We start from the raw sequence: 10,336 nt of genomic DNA on the forward strand, positions 1-10,336 counted from the left end.
GGTAAACTGACACCAGTGAGCTTCGAGCAAGTACTCTGGGTGACCTCTGGCCGTTGCTGGGTGTCGCCCAGGGAGGACTACTTTAGACCCGGAACTCTCACATGGGGAGCTTTCCTGGTGGCTCACACGGTAAAGAATCTGCCTACAATGCAGAAGACCCAGGTTTGATCCCTGGGTTGGGGAGATCCCCTGGAGAAGGGAATGGCTACCCACTCCAGGATTCTTGCCTGGAGAATTCCATGGACAGGAGAGCCTGGTGGGCTACAGCCCATGGGGTTGCAGAGTCAGACATGAATGAGCAACCAACACTTTCACTTTCACTTTGGGCTTCCCTGGTGGCTCAGATGGTAAAGAATCTGCCTGGAAAGAAGGAGACCTGGGTTTAATGCCTGGGTTGGGAAGATCCCCTGGAGAACGGAACAGCTACCCGCTCCAGGATTCTTGCCTGGAGAATTCCAAGGACAGAGGAGCCTGGGGTCAAAAGAGTTGGACATGACTGAGTGAACACCTTCACTTTTTTCCCTCTCATCTGGAGGATGAGGGGCCAATTCCCCAAAGACAGAACTGCTGGCTTCGACTCCACAGCTGAATGTGCAGGATTCATTCTCAATTCATATCTTTGCCATCACTGATCCTCCTTCTTGGAAGGCCCTCTCCTTTTTTACTTTGCTTCAAGGCTTAATTCATGATCCACTTGGTCATAGGACTCTGCAGTATAGACTTACACCACTCACCCAACCTTTGGTTCTTTCTGTCTTAAAATGCCTCTTCTCCCTTCCTCTCTTGTGAAACAACAGTAGCTGATAGAGCTATGGATCAGGCACTTCCTATGGACAGTTTTCATGCATTTTGGGGATTATCTCATCAACATGTACATGTGTGCTCTGCTCACTTTGCCCCTCATGGACTGTAGCCCGCCAGGCTCTTCTGTCCTGGATTCTCCAGGCAAGAATACTCGGAGTGGGTTGCCAGTTCCTCCTCCGGGAGACCTTCCCAACCCAGGCATTGAACCAGAGTCTCTTGTGTCTCCTGCATTAGCAAGCAGATTCTTTACTACTGTGCCACCTGAGGAGCTACCTCATTTAATCTTCTAAACAAGCTAATCAGTGACTTTTATCAAATCCATTTTTCCAGACAAGGAAGCAGAGGCTGAAAGTCATACAGTATCTGACTTGAGGTCACATAACTGGGAAGGGGCAGAGCCAGAACTCCAAGAAAAGACACGGGTCTGTGCTAAACTTCTTGCCTGACCTATCTTCTGATTAAACTAGAAGCTCTAAGAGATGCCTGAGGGGACTTCCCTGGTGGTCTGGAAGTTAAGACTTCACTGTCGGGGGCGTGGGTTCAATCCCTGGTTGGGGAACTAAGATCCCACATGCTGCACAGCATGGCTAAAGAATAAAAAACTAAAAAGAGAAAAATAATGTTTAAAAAAGAGGTGCCTTGGACCTCTTGATGTCCTCATGGCATGGCTGAGTGGCTAGTACAGAATGGGCATGCAGTGTCAGTAGAGAAGTGTGGGAGGAACTGGGGACATTTTGAAAAGATTCTTCAGCTGATGCTGAGCTCCGGATTGGGAGGAGAAATCACAGATAGAAGCATTGCAAATGAGCCTCTGAGCTGGACCTGGTCTGGCAAGAGGCTAGATTCTGAATCCAGTCTCTCTGCCATTAGGCCCCAGCCCAAAGTCCTGCCTTGATCAGCTAAGGACTGAGCATCCTGTCTTCTGAAGGCTGAACTTGAAAGCCACATCATCATGGAAGGGTCTGATTTTCATTTGGTTCTGGTGTCTCCAAAGATCTTAATAGTTTTCCTAGTTTCTGCAAATGTTCCAAGGCCGTCTGGGATTCTAGTCCAAAATACACTATCCATCACTTTGAGCCTCGAGACCCTGGCAGGTCCCTTCTGGACCACACGGTCCCACCTGTGATTGCCTGCACCCTTCCTTGTTCAGTGGTGAGAGCCAGTGCACCTGCAAATGTGTGTGTGTGTGCGCGCGCGTGTGCGTGCGCGTGTGCTTTGTAACCTGCAGGGCTCTCACTCACATCCTGCTGGCATTTCATTTGCATTAACTCACTCTGTCCTTGAGGCAATCCAGGGAGGTACTCACTGCTACCCTTGGGTTTTGTTTATCTAATGCAACTTTTGTTTTTTAATATATAGTCATTGAAATAATTCAGAACTTTAAAGCTCCGAAACATATACTTCTAAAAAGTCTCCCTCCCTCCCCTGGTCCTCAGCCACCCAATTTCCTTTCCTGGCAGCAACCCAAACAGCCCATTTTTTTGTTTATCCTTCCAGACATACTTCTTGCACACACAAGGAGATGTGTATAAATATTATGTCCTCCTCCTCTGCCTTCTCCAATGGTGGCCCACTATCCATCCAGTCTGTACCTCACCTACTTTACCTAGCAATACACTCTCCCCAATATTAATACTTCTTAGTACCTCACCTACTTTACTTAGCAATACACCCTTCCCAATATTAATACTTTTTAAAAGTTGTTTTCTTTTTTTATGTGCATCATTTTAAAAGTCTTTATTGAATTTGTTACAATATTGTTTCTGTTTTATGTTTTGGTTTTTTTGGCCAGGAGACATGTGGGATCTTAGTTCTCCAACCAGGGATGGAACCTGTACCCCTAGCATTACATGGGGAAATATTAATCACTGGACCACCAGGGAAGTCCCTCTCCACATTATTTTTAAACCCTTGAGGTTACTGGGGTTATGGAGCCTGGATGGCAAATCAGGTCTTTCAGGATGCAAAGCCTGTAAGGCGCTGACTCTGGGAGGGCACATCCGAAAGCCCTGTTCCTATTCAGGACTTTCCCTCAATGGGCCCAGGCAGCTCTGATCGACACACCTCCGGGTGCCAAGAAAGCTGGGAACAAACCAGCCAATGGCTTGGCCTGGCAGAAGGTTCCAGGACCTGGAGGAGAAAAGGGTTTTGTTCTCCGCCCCCTGAAGACTGGCAGGAGTTGGCCTGTCCGGGGGCCATGCTGTCTTTCTCTCTGCTGTCTATAAGAGCAGAGAAAAAAAAAAAGTTTTCTCTTCCTGCCAAGACCCGATGGCAGTTCGGCGGGTCTTGTGCTGGTGCCTCCAAGGGCCCGGCTCCCACGCTCACCTCCTTTAGATGGCCGTGCTGGCGGTGGGCAGCCTTGGAGGTCCCTGCCAAGGCTGGGGGCCTGGCCTCCCTGGGAATGTACATCTGCTCCACGTCTGTACCTAATTGCTGTGCTGGGAAGGAGCTCTCCATGACCGTGTCCAGACAGCCGGCCTTCTGGGATTGGTGTGGGGTAGGAGGCCAGGGAGAGCCGGCCAGCCCGGGCTGATGAGGAAATGTCATTGGGAGTTAAGTGTGTTTTTCTGCTTTTCCCTATAAAGAGCCCTGTTTGTGGCCTCTCTGTCACCGGCTGTCCCCCAACCCCAACCCCCCAGGCTCTCTGCTCCTCCACAACACTGGGTCTTGAAGGTCCCTGGGAGGCTGCCGGCGGCTTCCTTCCGGTGCACTTGATTCCCAGGGAGCCTGCCCCCAACTTCCAAGCTCACTGGAGGGAGGGAGGGAGAGAGGGAGGCCAGATGGGAGCCTGGAAGCTGCCCACGGGGGACGGCTTTGATGAGGTTTCTTACTGGGAGCACCAGGTCCCAAGCCAGGATCTACTCTCTGTCCTCAGAAGCTGGGCTTACAGACAAAGCGCCCAGCAGCCGTGTCCCTGAGCAGGCCAGCAGGTGGAGGTTTCTCTGAGCTTCATCCTCCCAACTGTGAAATGGGTGCAATAGCGAGATCTGAAGCCAGTGGCGAGAGGGCCCAGATAAAGCCGGGTGGGGGCAGGCTACAGCCTGAGTCTCTATGGGCCGGCGAAGTTTGGCTGGAAGAGCAGAAACAGAGGGACCTGCTGGGGCGGGCAGGGAGGGGAGAGGGCTTTGGTTTGGCTGGGGTCCATGCTCGCCCCCGGGGGAAGTGGGCCCCTAGACTAGCGTTAGGGAGGTGTACCTCCGGGCATCTTCAGCAGTGAACCTGTCTTTTGAAGGATGGTAAAGAGGGGCATCCAGTGTTCAGAGTGTAGAGCCTGCCCCCTGAGAACTGAGCAGCAAGATGTGGTCTGAGCCCCCACTCAAAGGGGCTGCTGGGGGCAGCTCAGGGAGGTAATGCAGGCTGGAGGTTTCAGTAGCAGCAGTGTGGAAAATGGGCAAGAAAGAGCCTGTTGATGGCTTTTTCCTGGTGGTCCAGTAGGTTAAGACGCCAAGCTTCCACTGCAGGGGCCGCGGGTTCCATCCCTGGTCAGGGAACTAAGATCCCTCATGCCAAGTGGTGTGGCCAAAAATAATAATAATAATATTAAAAAAGAAAGAAAGAAAGAAAAAAAAAAAGAGCCTAGGAGGGGATGGCAGGACAATGGGTGTACACCAGTTCTTTGGGAAGTGCTGGGGAAGCCATTTGGGAACTGCCACTCTTAGGACACAGGAGCCAGGTGCCAGTGATAACTCTGAAGGGGGAGGGCCTTGGGAGACCCCCTCCTTCCACATTCATCAGGGAGTTTTGGTAACTCATGGGCAGGCCTGCTAAGTCGCTCAGTCACGTCCAGCTCTTTGTGATCCACTGGACTGTAACCCTCCAGGCTCCACTGTCCATGGGATTCTCTAGGTGAGAATACTGGAGCGGGTTGCCATGCCCTCCTCCAGCGGATCTTCCTGACCTCGGGATCGAACCCATGTCTCTTATGTCTCCTGCATTGACAGGCAGATTCTTTACCATTAACACCACCGGGGAAAGCCCAACTCAAGGGCATCCACTTGCTAGTTCAAGGAAGAAATGGGTCTCAGAGCTCCACCAAGATCTCTGGCATTGAAAAATTTTAAAGTTGCTGTTGGAAGGCCATATGGAGAGAGACATGGAGAGGGCGGTGTGCAATTAGTTTGTCCAGCCTCTGAGAGCCATGGTGGTCTACGTTAGAATGTGTCAGGGGGCCCCTATCACGGTTTGCCTCATTAGGCTTGGATGAGCTTGAGTCCCTGCTGGGCTTCGAGCCCCTTTTAGTCACCTTTATGCCCCTTTGGCATTCACACCAGGCCTGGCAGATGCTAAATACTCACGGTGAAGATGGAGAATTCAGTGAATCATCTGTAATTTTCCAGGGCCACTTTGCAAGGCTGGATAAGTAATCTGGATTAACTGTGGCCGGTAATGTGAGGTCCAACTACTTTTCTGTATCCCTCCCTACTTTACTTCCTTCCCCTCCCATCCCAGTAGAAAAGAGTTCTTTTAGTATTATAATGTAGCAAAGTCAAGTTTCCAGGCAATGAGAAAAGTCTGCTTGAGCAGCTGATTCTCATCTTGATGCATCTTATGAGAGCTCTAAGGGCTACTGGGCCCTGGCACATTATGTAGTGGGTGCCAGTTGAGTGCATGCATTCTCAGTTGCTCAGTTATGTCTGACTCTTTGCAACCCCACAGACTGTAGTCCACCAGGCTCCTCTGTCCATGGGGTTCTCCAGGCAAGAATACTGGAGTGGGTTGCCATTTCCTCCTCCAGGGGATCTTCCCGACCCAGGGATTGAACTCACTTCGCCTGTAGTGGCACGTGTACTCTTGACCTCTGCGCCACCTGGGAATAATCTGGGTCTCAGGTACCCCACCATAAAAAACGGCAGAGCCAAGTTTCCATTTGTTGACTTAAAAGATGCAGGAGAGTTGCAAGTTAAGTTTTATTTGGGCCAAATGAGGCCTGCAGCCCAGAAGACAGCACCTCAGATGGTTCTGAGAGACTGCTCCAAAGGGGCAGTGGGAGAAGGTCATTATATAAGATTTCAGTGAATGGGGAGTTCAATGCAATCAAGCACTTACTTTACAAAAGGTTTTCTACTAGTCATGAGGAGCTGAGGTCACCATGAAGGGATTTAGTGCTTTTCCAGATATTATGAGATGCAAGGATTGGGATCATGAAGTCAGTTCCTGAAAATATCTATCTAAAGACCTGTTCCACCAGTTTCCCTGGAGCACAGAATGCCTCATTCTCCAACCTGAATTCCTTCAGGGAGTGTCAAAGGTCAGCAGCTGCAGCAGTCCAGGATTCAACCCCCCCAGAGGCAGATGGCAAAGACCCTTGTGTTGTTCAGTCATTCAGTTGTGTCTAACTCTTTGTGACCCCATGGGCTACAGCATGCCAGGCTTCCCTGTCCTTAACTATTTCCTGGAGTTTGCTTGAATTCATGTCCATTGAGTTGGTGATGCTATCTAACCATCTCATCCGATGCTGCCCTCTTCTGCTTTTGCCTTCAATCTTCCCCAGCATCAGGGTCTTTTCCAATGAGTCGGTTCTTCACATCAAGTGGCCAAAGTACTGGAGCTTCAGCTTCAGCATCAGTCCTTCCAATGAATATTCAGGGTTGATTTCAGGATTGACTGGTGGCAAGTGCCAGTTTGTAGTTGACACATTCCAGTTTGGAGGATTCAGAAGTCCGTGGGCCTCTCATGTCTTAGGGCCTTAGGGCCTTAGGGCCTGCCTTAGGGCCAGCAGGCACTCAAAACCTTTTCATTCCGCTGCCCCTTCTTCTTCAAGCATCCAGGGAATCTGGGCTTGCTGTAGAGAAGAACCAGTTCTGACTCTGTGTTGGAACTGTTTCTTTGACTTGCTTTCATTGCTGTTGTTGTTGAGCCCCTAAATCACGTCCAACTCTTTGGGACCCTGTGGACTGCAGCACACCATGCTTCCCTGTTCTTCACTATCTCCCGGAGTTTGCGCAAACTCAGTCCGTTGAGTTGGTGATGCTATCTAACCATCTCATCCTCTGCCACCCTCTTCTCCTGGGTGAAGAGGAGAATCTTGCCCAGCCTCAGGGTCTTTTCCAATGAGTGGGCTCTTCATATTAGGTGGCTAAAATATTGGGTTCTTTTCATTGCTGTTATTAAAATCATTCATAATGGCCTTCCTCAAAGGACCCAGCCCCTCTGCCTGACTGTTAAAGTGCCTTTGTTCGGCTCAGAGAGAGATAATCTGAGCCTGCCCACTTGTAATGGCCACAAAGGAGAGATTAACTCACCCCTTCCAAAGTCTGGCCCTTTCTGGAGATGTTTTGCAAGACTGAGGGCCCTTTTTACTTTACTTCCTCACTGCCCCTCCCTCTCTATTCTGCCTTTTGACTTTAGTTCCTCATCACTTCTCTCTCTGGTTCTATAAAAGAACATGGCATCCAGACCCCTTAGTCTGGCATCTTCTCGGTCAGCTGGCTTTCTGCCTCTACACCTCATCTCGGATCCATCGGCCTGGCCTGCGGCAAGCAGAGTGAGCCCAGACTGAGGTGAGGGAGTGCGCGTTTGCAGAGAGCCCTACAGGTGAATGCACACAGGTTTGGCTTTCTTCCTGCGTCTGCATTTTCACGCCTTGGGTTGCCACCTTAGAGCTGGTGATTTTCACATCTATCTGTATGGATCAACTAGCTCCCAGGGACTTTATTGCCAACTTCCCCAATGCCTCAGGACATTCCAGCTTTGTATTCTCAAACACAAAGATCACTGGAAGAACAACCTCCCCCCACCACACCAGACAGCAGAGTGAAGGAGGAGGAGGGCCACCCTCCGCTAAGAATGCAATTGCCCTTTTACAAGTTTCACTTCAAAGCCCCAGCCAGGTCTTTGTGAGTGTAGCTGAGAACGGCCCTTTAAGGAGACCGTTCTTGCTGGGACCCTTTCTCACTCCTGGCAGCCCAAGGGGCTGGGGGTGGGGTGGTGTGAAGTGCTCACTCGGTATCTGAGGGCCATTAGGAACATTGCTCTGTCCTCCTTAAGGGTTGTGCTGCTATGTACTCCGCTCAGTCGATCGGTCATGCCCGACTCTTTGCGACCCCGCTAGGTTCCTCTGTCCATGGAATTTTCCAGGCAAGAATACTGGAGTGGATTGCCATTTCCTCTAGGGTCTTCCTAACGCAGGGATCTGACCTGTGTCTCTTGGCTCTCCTCCATTGGCAGGTGGATTCTTTACCACCTGGGAAGCTATTTCTGAGAATGAGTGTTTGCCCTTGGGAAGCCTGGGGGCATCTGATTCAGCAGTGATGCGCTGGATTAGTGGGAAAATGAAGAGGCTTTTCTGCAAGTTACCTTGCGGGTGAGACCTTGAGGCGGTCTGGACTTGGTAGGCCAAAGCTTTCCCAGCCAAAGGTCATCAGACAAGCTGTCTAGTCCCCAGGGCGTTAATCAAGGTTCTAGATTCTAAAAAGACAAATAGACTCTAGAATCTAAATTCTAGAAAGACAAATAGTTTAGACCCGTGGATATGCTGGGAAAGGAGTGGATTCTGGCTCCAGGCAGGAGTCTCAGCAAGCTCCTCGACTGAGGTTAGCAGACACTTGGAAAGTGGGGATGGGAAGTGTGCAAGGCTAGGAATTGGCATACCCCCTAAAGGTCCTGTGAGGAGGATTTAATGCCTTAGGATCAAGAGGTTGGCAGTGCTAGGTAAGGGCTTTAGGGGCTCCAGGTCTTGTTGAGAACTGCAGGGTAAAATAGGATTCATTACAAACCATTGCTGAGAAGGAAAAAACTCCTCCTCTACACTCTTATGTTCTGTTATGAGGGCCTGTGGATTAAACTGACAAAAGACAGTTTAACAAGAATTTACTTACACATAGGTGATCAATGATGAGCAACCCAAAAGGGGAGTTAGAATTAGGGGTCTGAGTATCTAACTTAGTAGGTGAAAGGAAAGAGGAAGAAAAGGATCCTATGGAAGGAATAGGTTTCTCTAGAAGAACTAAGGGGACATAAGAATATTGGCAAACATGTTTCTCTAAAAGGGTATGAGTGGTCTTTCTGTCATCTACAGGACCCTAAAACTCCTCTAGAGAGGGGTTTACTGTAGTTTACTCCTGGTCTCTTCATGGGAGCAGAGCCACCCCGAAGAGGGCATTTATGACAATTCTCAAGTCTCAAAGTTTTCTGCTTTTAGTCATATAGGGAAGCTCTGAGAAGGCTTCTTTCCACATCAATTGAGTTCCAGATGTCTTCAGCTTAAAATAATCCTTGTTTCAACTCTGAGGTGCTGAATGGGCCTTCATGCCACATAGCTTGGCAATTGCTCAGTAAATATTTTTCAGTGAATGAACACAGTAGCGACTAGGTAGGGAGGGTGTTGATTTATGGCTACACATTTCACACCGAGGATTGGGGCAGGAGATGTAGTCCAATTCCTCTCTGGAGACAAGTTTGCCCCACAGCCAAGTTGAGCTCCCTCTGCGCTCAGTGGCATTTTTGGAATATGGCAAAGACTGGGTAGACCAACTTGTTCACCTGGCAGTTTTACAAAAGTGCATGTAACCTCTGCCAGGACTTGGGAGTTGAGTTCAAAGGGGCACTGGGGCCAGAGCTGCAGCATAGTGGGTTTGGAGCAAGCAATCAGAAATTTTAAGTCTGCTGCTCAGTTCAGTGAGAGTTAAATAACACAACCAAGTAAATCTTAAAGATCTCATTGGCTTTATTAAACAATTCGTGAATTGGGCAGCATTCCACTTAGCGAGTATAGAAAGGAGCTCCACCAAACTGGAAAAAATGAAAGATTTCTAAAGACAGAGAGGGGGCAGAAAAAGGAAATTATGAGCAAAAAGATGCATTGTTTCAGGCAGGGTCACCTTCCTGAGGGGAACAGAAGGGACCTACGAGGCAGAATATCTCATTAGTGCTGACCAGGTAATTTCAAGCTGGTTAAAGATTACATTCCTGGGGGAGGCTGTAATTGCAGTTGGGTTAGGTATTAAGTCTTGGTTTGCTAAGGAGGGGTTTTAACATAAGTAATTCCATTTTGAAACTTTAATTTTCATTGTTGTTGTCTCTTTTTTCTTTTTGACAAGAGGGTTGACTATTTCTTGGGGGAAATGGCAAAATGAGTGTCTGACAAGTTCTCCTGGGGCTGCTGGCTTGAAAAGGAGGCAGTAGTAAGAGAAAGAAGACAGGGCTGAGATCTCTGCATAAACAAGGCACCCATATCCTTAAAGGGAGACCCTTCCAGCTGGAGGATGAGAGAGTGTTGGGTGGGCGAGTGGGGGGGTGGGGGTTAGTCTGTGACAAACCCTCCTGGGCCTGTGGTTTACTAACCACTCTTCAACCCTGCCCAACCTGGAGCTCTGGCTTCATTCCTCCCCGAGTTCAATTTCTAAGAAAGGACTTGATGTTCTTCCCGGAAATGGCCTTGCTCTGGACTCAGGCAGGAGATGGCTTGTCCAGATGTCCAGCTGGCCCCATTAAAAAGGCTTTGAACAGAGCCCTACAAAAATAGATCTTTCTAAGGCATTTCTTCCGTGTCCCCTTTCTGCTCTGCAGATCAAATCCCCGACCCAGGTGTGGT

Source organism: Cervus canadensis, chromosome 17 (genome assembly GCF_019320065.1).
Source record: "Cervus canadensis isolate Bull #8, Minnesota chromosome 17, ASM1932006v1, whole genome shotgun sequence".
In the NCBI taxonomy this organism is placed as follows: Eukaryota; Metazoa; Chordata; class Mammalia; order Artiodactyla; family Cervidae; genus Cervus; species Cervus canadensis.